The 16,451-nt window shown below is 30.1% G+C and overlaps 1 pseudogene across 1 annotated transcript; it reads left to right on the top strand.

Annotated features, from left to right (window-relative positions):
* The first annotated feature begins 8,192 nt into the window (after nucleotides 1–8,192).
* Nucleotides 8,193–11,200, top strand: LOC111294620 (patatin-like protein 2; annotated as a pseudogene). The gene is made up of 6 exons (XR_016327272.1): nucleotides 8,193–8,202; nucleotides 8,337–8,431; nucleotides 8,565–8,737; nucleotides 8,956–9,181; nucleotides 9,303–9,900; nucleotides 10,148–11,200. The product of XR_016327272.1 is annotated as a patatin-like protein 2 (transcript).
* The last annotated feature ends 5,251 nt before the right edge of the window (nucleotides 11,201–16,451 follow it).

The following is a 16,451-nucleotide window of genomic DNA, read 5'->3' as shown; positions in this document are numbered from 1 at the left end:
AGTTACAAAATGTACCAGAAATGAAAAAGGAACAATTCCTCTCCCAACCAAAAAGCATAATCAATTTGATAAAAACATGAAACAAGTGATTTTTCCTTCAGAAGTCCCTCAAAAAGTTCTGCTGAAATGCATGTGCATTATCCATGTGTTTAACAATATGGGTAGGGTTCATAAATCCCTCACAAAACAGGACTGCACTCCAACTGATAATAACAAACAGATAAAAGACAATTAGCCATGGACTCTTAGGTAAGTAGTCCAAAAAAAAAGTTATAATGTCAACTTGACAATAAATGCGTGTAATTTTATTATTCCATTAACTATAAAATCATTCCAGAGCAGTAATTTGTTAAGGAAAAAAAAAAAAAAACACTTGGATATAAAAATACGTAGTATAGTCAACCGAATTGTTGTTGTTAAATTAACTTGACTTAACATCCAATTGGTTGACCATCTTCCAATGACTCTGTACAGCGTGAGAAATTAGCAACAGAATTGTTTCTAACTGGAGCAAACACCTTGTCATAATCAACGCATTGGTTTTACTTGTACAGCACACACTTGGAAAATGGCTCGAGAATTCAAGATGAGAGCCTAAAAGATAATTATTGTCCATTAATCTCTATTCTCCTATCGAATATTTATGATTTTAGTTTCATTTGAGCACCATTAAAATAGTTCATAGGATTAAGACAGTTCAAATGGTTTGAGAATTCCAGATGAAAGCTTTACAACACAAATGGCTAAAAAATTCAAGATGAAAGCTCTATAAGGATAACCATTGTCCATTAATCTCTATTCTCTTACGTAACATTTATGATTTTAATTTCCTTCGAACACCAATAAGACAGTTCACACCATTAAGACAGTTAAAATGGCTTGAGAATTCAAGATGAAAGCTCTATAAAGATAACCATTGTTCATTAATCTCTATTCTCCTACTTAACATTTATGATTTTAATTTCATTCGAACTCAAATGGCTCGAGAATTCAAGATGACAGCTCTATAAGGATAACCATTGCCCATTAATCTCTATTCTCCTACTTAACATTTATGATTTTAATTTCCTTCGAATGTCATTAAGACAATTCAAATGGCTAAAAAATTCAAGATGAAAGCTCTATAAGGGTAACCATTGTCCATTAATCTCTATTCTCTTAGGTAACATTTATGATTTTAATTTCCTTCGAACACCATTAAGACAGTTCACACCATTAAGACAATTAAAATGACTCGAGAATTCAAGATAAAAGCTCTGTAAGGATAACCATTGTTTATTAATCTTTATTCTCCTACTTAACATTTATGATTTTAATTTCATTCGAACTCAAATGACTCAAGAATTCAAGATGACAGCTCTATAAGGATAACCATTGCCCATTAATCTCTATTCTCCTACCTAACATTTATGATTTTAATTTCCTTCGAATGTCATTAAGACAATTCAAATGGCTCAAAATTCAAGATGAAAGCTCTATAATGATAATCATATTTATTCTCTTACGTAACATTTATGATCTTAATTTCCTTCGAACACCATTAAGACAATTCACACCATTAAGAAAGTTAAAATGGCTCGAGAATTCAAGATGAAAGCTTTATAAGGATAACCATTGTCCATTAATCTCTATTCTTTTATCTAACATTTATGATTTTAATTTTATTCGAACTCAAATGGCTCAAAAATTCAAGATGACAGCTCTATAAGGATAACCATTGCCCATCAATCTTTATTCTCCTACCTAACATTTATGATTTTAATTTCCTTCAAACATCATTAAAACAATTCAAATGGCTTAAAAATTTAAGATGAAAGCTTTATAAGGATAACTATTGTCTATTAATCTCTATTCTCATTTGTAATATTTATGATTTTAATTTCCTTTGAACACCATTAAGATAGTTAAAATGGCTCAAGAATTCAAGATAAAAGCTTTATAAGGATAAACATTGTCCATTAATCTCTATTCTCCTACCTAACATTTATTATTTTAATTTCATTCAAACTCAAATGACTCAAGAATTCAAGATGATAACTCTATAAAGATAACTATTGCCCATTAATCTTTATTCTTCTACCTAACATTTATGATTTTAATTTTCTTCAAACATCATTAATGCTAGGCCAAATGGCTTCCAATCAATCAAGCTAGCAGAAGCAAAATCAAACAATCAATCAATCACATAAGAGACAATAATTTAACGTGATTCGATCTAACCGACTTACGTCTACGGATGAAAAATAAGATCCATTAGTTGTAGAGAATTATAAGTATACAGATCATATTAACCTTACTTAACAATTAATACCTATAGACTTTTTCAATTTTTTTTAGTTCTATAGAGTATTTTCAGCTTAAACAAATATATACCCATGTTCACTATTTTAACATAAACAAATACATACCCATATGCACTTATACATCATACCTATATGGACTATCTCAGTCTCCTCTAATTCATTCAAAACATTCATATTCATACACGCACATAAGACGTAAATCTCCAGTAGCCTTATGAGGTGTCTATTCCATAAAACTTTACAACTCTCTTATATCTTTTTCTCATATCTAACCTTGTAGAGATTTAATCTATTTATAAGCATACAAACTTGCCTATTAAGAATCCATTTTCTCTTAAAATTTTTTTTTGCGAGTCTTCTTGTCATTAAGCAATATTTAACCAATTCTAAATAAATCTGTTATGAAATTTGAGTCACTCTTTTCAACAATCTTCACTTTAACTCAAATTTCATCAAATCATTTATTTTCATGCTAGACATACTTGACTTCACCTACAATGAAAGTATCACAATTATCTTCTCTTGTGTGTCTTCATGCTTCACGTAAATCAATCGTCAATCCTCAAAACATGAACTCAAACTTTTCTCTTAAATCGAGCTCTTTCGAGCATCCCTCTTTTCATGCCTCGAATCATGCTCTGATACACTTGTTAGGCCAAATGGCTTCCAATCAATCAAGGTAATGAAAGCAAAATCAAACAATCAATCAATCACATAAGAGATAATAATTTAATGTGGTTCGATCCAACCAACTTGTGTCCATGAATGAGAAAAAAGATCTACTAGTTGTAGAGAATTACAAACATACAAATCATATTAACCTTACCCAACAATTAATACCTATAGACCCTTTCAATTTCTTATAGTCATATGGAGTATTCTCAACTCAAACAAACACATAATCATGTGCACTCTTTTAATATAAACAAATACATACCCATATACACTCATGCATCATACTTATATGGATCATCTCAGTCTTCTCTAGTCTATTTATAAACATTTATATCCATATACACCCATAAGATATAAATCTCTAGTAGTCTTATGAAATGTTTATCCTATAAAACTTTATAACTCTCTTATATATTTTTTTCATACCTAACCCTGTAGAGACTTAATCTATTTATAAGTATACAAACTTGTTTATTAAGAATCTTTTTTTTCTTATAATTTTTTTTATAAGTCTTTTTATCTATCAAGTAATATCTAACCAATTTCAAATCAATCTGTTATGAGATTTGAGTCACTATTTTCAACAATTAAGACAATTCAAATGGCTAAAAAATTTAAGATAAAAGCTTTATAAGGATAACCATTGTCCATTAATCTTTATTCATTTACATAACATTTATGATTTTAATTTCTTTCAAATACCATTAAGACAGTTCACACCATTAAGACAGTTAAAATGGATTGAAAATTTAATATGAAAGCTCTATAAGGATAACTATTGTCCATTAATCTCTATTCTCCAACCTAACATTTATGATTTTAATTTCTTTCGAACACCATTAAGATAGTTCACACCATTAAGATAGTTTTAAGGCTTAAGAATTCAAGAAAAAAATGCTATAAAGATAACTATTGTCCATTAATCCCTATTCTCTTATGTAATATTTATGATTTTAATTTCATTAAAACATCATTAAGATAGTTCAAATAGCTTGAGAAATCAAGATTAGAGCCCTTTAAGGAGAACCATTGTCCATTAATCTTTATTCTTGCACCTAACATTTATGATTTTAATTTTGTTTGAACACCATTAAAATAGTTAAAATGGCTTAAGAATTCAATATAAAAGCCCTATAAAGATAACTATTGTCCATTAATATCTATTCTTACTTAATATTTATGATTTTAATTTCATTCAAATAACATTAAGATAGTTCACACCAGTAAGATAGTTCAAATGGCTTGAGAATTCAAGATGAAAGCTTTATAAGGATAACCACTGTAAATTAATCTCTATTCTCCTAACTAATATTTATGATTTTAATTTCTTTCGAACAACATTAAGACAATTCAAATGGTTTGAGAATTAAAAATGAAAGTTTTATAAGTATAACCATTATCCATTAATCTCTGTTCTCCTACCTAACATTTATTTAATTTCCTTTAAACACCATTAAGACAGTTCACACCATTAAGACAATTCAAATAGGTCAAAATTCGAGATGAAAGCTCTATAAAGATAACCATTGTCCATTAATCTCTATTCTCTTACCTAACATTTATGATTTTAATTTTATTCGAGCACTATTACGATAGCTCAAATGGCTTGAGAATTCAAAATGAAAGTTTTATAAAGTTAACCGTTGTCCATTAATCTCTATTCTCCTACCTAACATTTATGATTTTAATTTTCTTCGAACATCATTAAGACAGTTCACACCATTAAGACAATTCAAGTGGCTTGAGAATTCGAGATGAAAACCCTGAAAGGATAACTATTGTCCATTAATCTCTATTCTTCTACCTAACATTTATTATTTTAATTTCATTAGAACACCATTAAAATGATTTAAATGGCTCGAGAATTCAAGACTAGACCCTTATAAGGATAACCATTGTCCATTAATATTTATTTTCATACCTAATATTTATGATTTTAATTTCATTCGAACACTATTAAGATAGTTCACACCATTAAGATAGTTCGAATGGCTCAATAATTCAAGATGAAAGCTTTATAAATGTGACACCCTAATTCTACATTGCGATGTTATGAGGATCTGTTATGATATATACATTGAGACTTATGTCCATACTTGTGAGGTATTTTTTGTGAAAACTCGCACACAATTTGTGATGTATTGTCTATTATTCTTTAAAAGGTTCTTCACAAGTTTGTGCTTAAGTCTCAACTTATTTATCATAGCAAATCTTCAGAACATCTTGATGTAGGATTAAGGTGTCACAAACTCCTTTATTAAAATTTAACATCCTTGTTAAGCTCAACATAAAAAATACAAAAAAGTACAAAACTGCACACACAGAGCCACAAAGCTAAGATCATACTAGACTTTAAGATTCTAGAGTTGGGTCCCATCATGTAGCATTTGGCTCTTTTGGAATTATAAATGTGGCTCATACGGTATAGCACTTAACCCTCGTCTGATTGATGACCATTCTAATACTATTTGTAGAGATTCGCACTTAACCTGTGATGTATTATTTGCTTTGACTCGAAGGTTTCATAGTTTTATCATACTAAAAGCGTTTCACAAATTTTGGGTTTAAATCTCTATTTATATATCATAATAGATCTTTAGAATCTTTTGATGTATAATTGGAGTGTCACAATAAGAATAACCATTGTCCATTAATCTCTATTCTCTTGCCTAGCATTTATGATTTTAGTTTTATTGAAACTTCATTAAGACAGTTCACACCATTAAAATAGTTCAAATGGCCTGAAAATTCAATATGAGAGCCCTATAAAGATAAACATTGTCTATTAATCTCTATTCTCCTACCTAACATTTATGATTTTAATTTCATTTGAATACTATTTAGATAGTTCATATATAGACATGCTGTATGGGTGGATTCGAGACAATTTAGGATCATGTCCTAAATTGTTGATGTCTTAAGTGGTTAATTGTGATTCTTTCATATGTTGAGTAGAGAGATAATAATGTTTAGATTATATTTTTTATGTTTTTTTTTTTTTTTACTTTAGATGTCAAGATTTGATTACAAGATTAAGAGATTAAGAATCTATTATTTTATGAGCAAACTACATTGTTGTGGACAATAATTTTTTTGTTTAAAATTGATTGTCCACTTTTCAAATGGCACAAAGTTTTAGAAATGAAATAGTATTTTTTTTTATTTTATAAATGGGTGTTCTAAATACACCTAAAAAATTTCTCTATATACCTATAAAATTTTCTTCCAAAAATGCCAACTAAATATCAATTTTAATTTTTAATAAATGACAAAAATACTTTTAATAACTTATACACTCAAATATCATATTGTATTTCTCGAAAATGTATTTTCGAATGTTATATTGTGTTCTTGAAAATTCATTTTCTAGAAAGCAACATAAATATATGAAATGGATTATTGAGAACAAAACGCACCTTTTAAAAATTCATTTTCAAGAATTATATTGCTTTCTCAAAAATGGATTTCTAAAAGTCATGTATTTTTAGAAATTCGATTTCGAGAATATATAAAATTTTTTTAAATATATATTTAATTATAAACTCTTGATAACGAAAAATTGAGATATCTAATTTTTAGGCCACCGAAAAATATCATTAACATACTAGTAAATTTGACAATAAAAATTGGTGGCCGAAAGATTAAATACTGTTAGATTTATCAATTCGCTGATGACATTGTCAGCGACAATGTTCTATAAGGTGTTCAAGCCCAGACTAGCTTGTATGCGCACACATGAATCATCGATGTGCCCATTCCTACTTAATCATATGTGCAAATGGAATAGATTAAGTTCTCAAGTATGCATGGTAAGTTCTCAAGCATGCATAGTATAAAAATGTATTTGTCTTGATCTTAGAAAACCAAGAACTTCATTTTACTCATGTGAAATAAAAAAAAAAAAAGAAAAGATTTAGGCCATGCATGTTAAATAGATCAATTTTAGTTATATTCGCACACATAATCAAGTAAATGGGTTCATAAGTATATGATTAAGGGTTTTAATTAAAAGTGAAATCGAGTTTCTTGGATATAGAGATTTGAAAAGCCTTATATCTTCTTGAATATCTATTTTCGAGTGGATATTTAAGAATACTCAAGGCTTTTTAGAAATGAATATCCGAAAAAATTCAAGGTTTCTCAAAAATGAATATCCGATAAGTGTTGAGACCTTTCGAAAATGGATATCAAAGAATTCTTAAAGTTTTTTGGATGTTCATTTCGGAAAAACTCGATTTCAAAAAATAAAGAGAGAAGAAAAGAGGAATGATAGGAATGAAAAATAAAAAGTGAGGGATGAGTTGAATTTAATAGAAATAAAAAATTTAGTTTTGAATTTAAAATGTATATAAAAGTGACGTGTATAGAGTATTAAATGAGATGTAAATAGAATTCTCCTTTTATAAAATTTGTTGTTAAATTGACATAATTAAAGTTAGAGGATCTCATCTAATAGTTATTGTTTTAATGAAAGACAATATGAAAAGTGGATATAACTATATTAAATCATTCTAAAATAGTTTATATAATAGGATGGATATTCAATTTAACACCTGAATTTAAAGAAACACACTTCTAGAACGAAAAGATACTTTTTGACATAGGGGTAGTTTAGAGATTTTCCAGAGATATATACAGTTTGCATGAACATGTAGTCTCAATGAAATTTAATTTTATAAATTATTATTATTATTTAGATTCAATTTCTATGCTATTTATTTTTTATATAAAATTTTCTGTAAGAAAAACATTTCACTATGCAAACATAGTATACTAGCTTGTGCTTGGAGTTAAAACGGTGCAGCTTAGGTTGAAATCCCTGAAGTTTAGGTTGAATCCCTGAATATGATTTATAATATAATCTCTCTTTTTTATTAATGCAAACAAGGGTGTAGTTTAGGGATTAAAAAAGTATTATAAATATTAAAATTTAAATTTCAGATTTACTTGTCTCAAAATAGTTGGATGAAACAATTTAGTTAAAATTTGAATTTATATATATTTTCTTTTTGAATTTAAAAAAAAAAAAAAAACAAAATCACTATTACCATTTTAAAACTACAAAAGCACACATGGGATGCACGTGATGTATAGCTATAAATAATGGTGTGTCCAGCCCAGGTTTTCCAAGTTTCAAGTCGCGAAAGCAGCTATAGATAGGCTAAAAAAGTTATTTTTTCTTACAAGTTTCAAGTCACTAATTTTCTTTCATTAATGGCAACTGGTTAGTTGCTGTGATTTCTACAATTTTTTTTTTTAATAAAATTTCAGCATCTCACACATACCAATTTGATCACTTATTGCGTTTTAGATTCCCTCGTATTGATATTTGAGAAAATGTTGTCATGGATTGATCAGATGGAAAGCTTGTTACAATTCTCAGCATTGATGGAGGAGGAGTGAGAGGCATTATTCCTGCAACAATCCTCGCCTTCCTTGAAATTCAACTCCAGGTTGGCTAGCTGCTGATCACTCTATCTATCAAGCAGTTGTACTACAAATGTATATTTATAAACCATTTTTCCGTATATATTTGACTATTTGTACAACAATTTTTTAATGCAATATATATTTTTTCTTGAACAGAAGTTGGATGGTGAGAAGGCAAGGATTGCAGATTACTTTGATTTCATTGCCGGGACTAGCACTGGAGGCCTTGTTACAGCCATGCTCACCTCCCCAAATGATGAAAATCAACCGATGTTTACTGCAAAGGAGATCATTAAATTTTATCATGAACACTGTCCACATATCTTTCCTTTTGAAGAAACAAAAAAAAAAAAAAAACCAACGTAGGTTGCTCATTCAAAGTTAATTTTTAACATGTTTCCTCCATATTTGAGAATGGCAAAAGCTTGGGGAAATAATGTTTTGTATTATATATATATATACATATATATATTTATATATATATATATATAAATATATCTCTACTTCTTGAGGTATAGGTTTGAAGCCGCTGAAACAATGCCGCTGAAGGCAATCTGTTTCAGAAAATATGGAATGGAATCTTCAGCATTATCAACAAATCTTTCAAATGGTTCCATACATATGCAATGGTTCCCAAATATAATGGTGAAAAATTGCAGGAAATCATCAGAAATTTGCTTGAACAGACAAGCCTTCGTCAGACTCTAACCAATGTGATAATTCCCTCTTACGATATCAAGCTTCTCCAACCCATAGTTTTCTCCACCTTAAAGGTTAATCTTCGGTTCTGCAATCCTTTTGCTCAATATATAGGGTAGAACTGTTAGGATCCAACGGGAAATTGATTCAGTTTTTGTTACCTATAATAGTTTATTTTCAAATGAATTATTTCAGGCGAGACGTAATGATTTAGAGGATGCTCAACTAGCAGATATTTGTATCAGCACTTCTGCGGCACCATATTACCTCCCTCCTCATAAATTTGAGGTCAAGTCGAGAACATTCAACATGGTCGATGGTGGTGTTGCAGCGAACAATCCGGAAAAGTATTGTATTTTCAAAAACGTTGTTGTAATTAATCACCTTCGTTACATATGTTATGTAACATAGGTAATCGCTTTTTTCTCATCAAACATTTATAGTACGTCTTGATAATTCTTACTTAATCAACTGCCTTGGACAAATTTATCAGACACTGCTAGCAATATCAGAGGTTGCCAAGGAGAAGAATTTAGAAGGAAAAGCTGAATGCTCGAACAACATGGATCGCAGCAAACTTCTTGTTCTTTCTCTTGGAACTGGATCATCAAAAAGACATAACGAGCTTAAGGTTGGGAGTAAATCCTGCGGACTCATTCACTGGGTTGTGGGGCCTAATGGTAGCACCCCTATCTCTGATGTTCTCCTGACTGCAATGGATGATATGGTTGACATATATTTATCTGCTTTCTTTCAAGGCCCTAGTTTCAAGGACAATTATCTACGAATTCAGGTATTCCTTTCTGGACATTGATTTTTTTCCACTCTTCAGCCTTTCAAATTTTTAGTATATTTATGCCAGAAACTTGTTTAAATGGTGAGAATTAAACGGACTCCAGTTCAGTTCCTTGTATAATCGTCCATCTCCAGTTCTTGACAAATGTTATAGGAACTTTTGCTAAATGAAATTTCCCATAGTTACATTTTCTGGTAACCATACAGACTGTCAAAACGCTTACTACTGGTTGGTATTGAACCAGACTGATAGCTTGAAAAGTAGTGAAATCACCTTGGACAATTCTAACAAAGAAAACCTTGAAAATCTCGAGAAGATTGGGAATGCGCTTCTGAAAGCGCCTGTTTCTAAAGTGAGCTTGGCAACTGGATTACTTGAACCAGTTCGAGGGGAAGACCACACAAATGAAGCAGCACTCATCGAGTAAGACTACAAAGATTATACGAAATCTTGTCTCTGTATTTAGCAGATGGTACCATCACAATCTATCCTGGTTTTGATCAAAATGTTCTTGGTTGGTGTTGAACAGGTTTGCCAAACGATTGACAGCCGAAAGGAAGTGTCGCCAAGCTAAATGCTCCAACTAGTGCCAGTGAGGCACACTTTCCCTAGATCAAATTTCCTTGAAGAATGACCATAATAAATTCTCCTCCTTGTATATACAAGGAGGGATGTTGTTTCGTAGTTCTTAAGGTCCACTTTCAGTCTTGCATTGTTGTTCAAATCCATTCCCTTCTGTTTGTCTGTGTTGTTGTAATATGGTCAAGGAGGAGTTATGCCTGAACTTGGGAGGTAGTCATGGTTAAGCATGAGAGTCGTCTATGTTCTGTTATTATAATTAATTGTGATGCAATCTTTGAAACCTTCACGCCTGCTGCAGCCTGTATCAACTGTATGACAAGCTTTGAAGCCTTAGCATAAACTTGGTGGGGTTCATGATATTCAATGCAATCTTTTGCATTACCTCGCTAACTTGCATGTGTCTCTGAGGCATCTCTTGTCGTCTTAAATCTCAAGCGCTTTTTTGGTGCAGCAGTTCGGATGTTCGACGCAAAACTAATCAGCTATTTAGTCGGAAAAAAAATTTTCCAATTAAATTTGAAGTGAATTCTGCTGCAAAATCCCAAAATTACCATCTAAAATTCTTGGTATCCAAAAAGCAAAACCCATTTCATTTTCCACGTCATAGTAGCAAATGAAATTGAAACAACTAGAATTCAAAATCAAATGAAAACATAAATTTACCAACCCACAAAAAGAAAATAAAAAACAAGAATTATACACTTGGATAAATACATATGGAGAGATTTTTGGTTTATGGGCTTTGGGTCATGATCTACAAATTCAGCTATACTCTCCCTTTACCACCATAGCCCATTTTTGTTTTAGGCTTTAGTGTTGATTCGTTTCTAAATTGATGTGGCCTATTAAACTTACATATATTTGATTATTAAATCTCAATGTCTTTTTTCGATAAAAAGTTATTTACTATTTTTATAATATCTATTTAATATTTATTAAGTAATTTCATTAACTATTATTTATAGATATCGGATAAAAATATTGTTAAATAATTAGTAACTAAAATTATTATTATTTTTTAAGGAAGTTAAATTATTATTAAAAAATCTGTTAATGGGTTTTCATGGACACTGTTTAAGCTAGTGAAAATTGCTATTTTAGAAAAGATTTTTATATTTAATGCATTATTTTTACCAAATTAAAAAATGAATTAATTATAAATTTATTTCCTTAAATGTCATCATGGTTAACATTTCCTTCTAAAAAAATATTTTTGCATTTTTTTTTTTTGAAAATTGAAGACTTTTTATTTATAAAGGAGCATACACAGCTAGAGCCATGCTACAAGGTCCATTCTTCTGTGGACTCCAAGTTTGGCAAGGAAGCATAAAGATTGTGCAGTGTTGATGATGTTGATAGACTTCCATGGGCTATTAGAAACTGTGTTCAGCCAAGAGGTGACAACTAATGAGTCGCTTTCGTATTTTCCGGGCAAGAGTCATTGTTTGCCTCAACAACAATAGATAAAGCTTCAAGAACAGCCAATAGCTCCGCAAAGTTTGAGTCTTGGATCTCAATGTGTTTAGAAAAAGCAGGATTACCTTGGCATTGTGATCACGAAGAACACCTCCAATTCCTGCTAGACCTGGTTTGCCAACTTCCGAACCATCGACTTTCAACTTCCAAGTTCCTTCTGGTGGAGGGGTCCAGGCAATGTTTTTCCTAGGTGGTTTCGGATTTCGCCAAACAGATAAGTCTTGGATATTAGTGACCACGTCCGGGATAGAGATGACTGCCTCTGGGATTTTTGCTTTTAGCCACCATCCTAGCCTGAAACAAATCAGATTATAGAGATCATCTGTAGAGAGAGTTTCATGGTTGAAGATTTTTTCATTACGAGCAAGCCACACAGACCAAATAATAGGGTAGAAAAGGGTATCCCATACGTGCTTGTCACCGATCAGCGAGTCAAAACAGTTCCAGGACAGAAAGAGGAGTGGAAGTGAACCTGGAATAGTCCAGAGAATGTTCCATTGCCCGCAACATTTGTTCCAAATTTTCCAGGAGAAGTGACAGTGAATAAAAAGGTGGATGACAGTTTCGGCTTCCTTACAGAATGGACATGTATTCTCTTCATTTCTTAAGCAATTTCTTCTTTGAAGCACATCTCTGACAGGGATACAGCCCTTGAGAACTTTTCGATAGGTGTTTCGTAATAGTGATTTTCTCCAATTCTTGCCTGAGTGATTTGGGTCTGAATTTGCCATGTGAATCATGCCAAATAGATCCGTCTGATGCCGTGGAAGACAAAGAGACACTTTAAGATTTTGAAGAGGTCTGCCCACTGGTTTTTTTCCCAGTCGAGGAGAATGCGCCAATATTTTTGCATTTAATGCACTATTTCAATAAATTCAAAAGAGAAAAATGCATTAATTAAATATTTCTTAATTTCCTTAAATATTACATTAAACCCTATCACTGACTAACATTTTCCTTTATTAAGTATATTCTTGGATGAAACATGCAACTCAACTCACCTTACGATCAGTTTCTATGTTGTAAAATTTTTTATCCAAGAAAATATATTCGAAACTTACTCTTTGAATAAAGAATTGTTATGCATTAATTATTATATCAATTGCTCGGATATTATTTTATACAATTTAAATAAATATAAACTATTTTCATAAAAACATTCTAACAATTAAAACTTAAAAATTCATTTTGAAAGTCTCATTGTATAATCCAATATCATTAGTTTCAAATATATACAAATTATGAGTACTTGTAACATTCCAACTCGACTACTTGGTTAATTATCCTATTAGTAAGAGAAGAGAAACTAAAGCTTTAGAATTTAGCATCCTAAAAAAATTCCTATTTTCCTTTCTCTAATGCCAACTATTAAATCTAGTTAGTACAATATATTGAGGCTTAATTCTACTTTCTCTTCTCAAAAGTAACTTTTAATCGCATTCTATATAAATCTGAAATACAAAGATGAAACCCTTATATTAAACTTTGATTATTAATATTGTAAGAAATATCCATTTACATTAGTGTAAACGTTATTTATTTATTTTTTATACCTTTGGATTAATATTGAGAGTTTTACCTGTCAACAACTCTAATTATTTTAGTAATTAATAAGCACATTAATTACAGTAATAGTTCCTAGTGAAAGTCCAACTACTTAACGTGAAAGTGGCTTGACTACTCAAGCCTCTTAAATTAACTAGTGGCTTGACTTATCATGTAAAAACCATACTTTATAAATCAAAATCCACCCGTTTCGTAAAAATTACAACATCATACTTTGACATTCTCTACAAGGAACTTGATAAAAAAAAAGTTATCAATTAGTTAAAATTTCGTATTTAACTGCACTAACATGTTTAAGAGACCGACACATATTTTATTTTTAATTATTTTTTTATATTTTAACTTTAGGACATTCCAACTGTTAAATTTGGACGTATCATCTCAAAAATTCCATTTTTGAATTTTTGAAATGAACAAGGTGAAGTTTATTAAAATAAAAAATATATATATTTCTTATGGTGTAACCCAAAATTTCCAAATACAATAACAAACGGAAATGAATTTGCGGGAAAGAAAGAACGGAGATCCGGTGGTAGGGAAGAAAGAATGATAATGTATTGAGTGCTTAAGAGTAACCTTTGAATGGGCTGGTAAAAAGGCTGGTCATGCAAAGAGGTTGGCATTGGCAACTTCTTTATTTGCTAAAGTATATACATTTCTTTTCAATCTTGTTAAACATTTTAATTAACACTTCTTCAATTTTTTTTTTTTTTTTAATGACAAAAAGTTTTATATGATTAATTTAAAAAAAAAAAAAAAACTTTATATGATCCTGGTTTTGATCAAAATGTTCTTGGTTGGTGTTGAACAGGTTTGCCGAACGATTGTCAGCCGAAAGGAAGCGTCGCCAGGCTAGAAGCTCCAACAGGTACCTGTGCGGCACATGATCCATTGATCAACACTTTCCCTAGTTCAAATTTCCTTGAAGAATGACCATAATAAATTCTCCTCCTTGTACGTATACAAGATGGGATGGTGTTTCGTAGTTTTTAACGTCCACTTTCAGTCTTTCATCGTTGTTCAAATCCATTCCCTTCTGTTTGTCTGTGTTGTTGTAATAAGGTCACGGAGCTAGACCTGAACATGGGAGGTAGTCACGGTCAAGCATAAGAGTCGTCTATGTTCTGTTGTTATAATTAATTTTGATGCAATCTTTGAAGCCTTCACACTTTCCTGCAACTTGGATCAACTGTATGGCAAGCTTTTAAGCCTTAGCATAAACTTGGTGGGGTTCTTGGTATTCAATGGAATCTTATGTATTACCTCGCTAACTTGCATGTATCTCCGAGGCATCTGTTCTCTTAAATCCCAAGCCCTTTTTTGGTGCAGCAGCTGGGAAGTTCAATGCACAACTAATAAGCTATTTACTTAAAAAAAAAAAAATACCGACTCAATTTTAAGTGAATATTTCTGCTGCAAAATCCCAAAATTACTATCTAAAAGCACATTTTAACATCCAAAAAGCAAAACTCAATTCAATTTCCACTTCATAGTAGTAAATAAAATTAAAATAACTAGAATTCAAAAACAAATGAAAACATAAATTTACCAACCCACTATATATATTGTTTATGGGTTTTATGTTATAATCAATAAATTGGGCTATTCTGTCCCTTCACAGCAACAGCCCATTTTGTTTTAGGCTTTAGGTATTGATTCATTAATAATATTGATCTGGCCCATTAAACTTCTATATATTTGCTACTCAAATATCAATACTTAAAAAAAAAAAACAATTTAGTATGTTAATAATAGCTATTTAGTGTTTATTAAGGGATCCCATTAATGGCTATTTATAAATATGGGTTAAGAATAGTTAATTTTTTTTTTTTTTTAAGGAAGTTAAATTATTATTAAAAAAAATCGATTAATGTGTTTTTATAAACAATGTTTAAGGTAGTGAAAAATGTTATTTTAGAAAAGATTTTTATATTTAATGCATTATTTTCACCATGTTCAATAAAAAACCAACACATTAATTATAAATTTATTTCCTTAAATATCATCATGGTTAACATTTCCTTCTGAAAAAATACTTTTGCATTTACTGCAATATTTCAATAAATTCAAGAGAGAACAATGCATTAATTAAATATTCCTTTCCTTAAATATCACATTAATCTGTATCACTAGATTAACTAACATTTTTCTTTGTTAAGTATTCTTGAATGAAACTTGCAACTCTATATTTTGTAAAGTTATTTATTTGAGAAAATATATTCGAAACTTACTCTTTGAATAAGGAATTATTATGCATCAATTATTAAATCAATTGTTTAATAATATTTAAATAAATACAAATTATTTCCATAAAAACATTCTAACTTTTAAAACCCAAAACTTCATAAAGTCTGATTATATGATCCAATATCATTAGTCTCAAATTTATACAAATTATGAGTACTTGTAACATTCTAACTTGATTACTTAGTTAATTATCCTATTAGTGAGATCATTGTTCTTGAAATAGATTAGAATTTAGCGTCCTAAAAAAGTTGGTATTTTCATTTTTCTCATGCCACATATTAAAACTAGTTAGTAAAATATATTGAGGCTTCTACTTTCTCTTCTCAAGTATAGTTTTTAATAGTATTCTATATAAACCTTCACACATAATAAAATTTACCAAATCAAGTAATTAGGTGTGTCCCTAATTTTGTACGATCTCAAACACAAAGATGGAACCCTTATGTTTAACTTTGATTATAAATATTGGAAGAAGGATCTATTTACACTTTATATATATATATATATATATTTACTTTTAGGTAACATTTGATATTTTTTACAAGATCGCCAAGATAATGTAATTATTGGGATGATTTTATTATCAAAGTGATCTTAACACTTATGATTTGAAATCATTTTATTTGGTTAAAATCATTAATTCATAGGAATTAATGATCATTGTGTTTGGTATTACT

The sequence above is a fragment of the Durio zibethinus genome, chromosome 14, assembly GCF_047325235.1.
Source record: "Durio zibethinus cultivar Kanyao isolate XHJ-2024 chromosome 14, ASM4732523v1, whole genome shotgun sequence".
Taxonomy (NCBI): Eukaryota; Viridiplantae; Streptophyta; class Magnoliopsida; order Malvales; family Malvaceae; genus Durio; species Durio zibethinus.
This window is presented reverse-complemented; position numbering and strand designations above follow the sequence as displayed.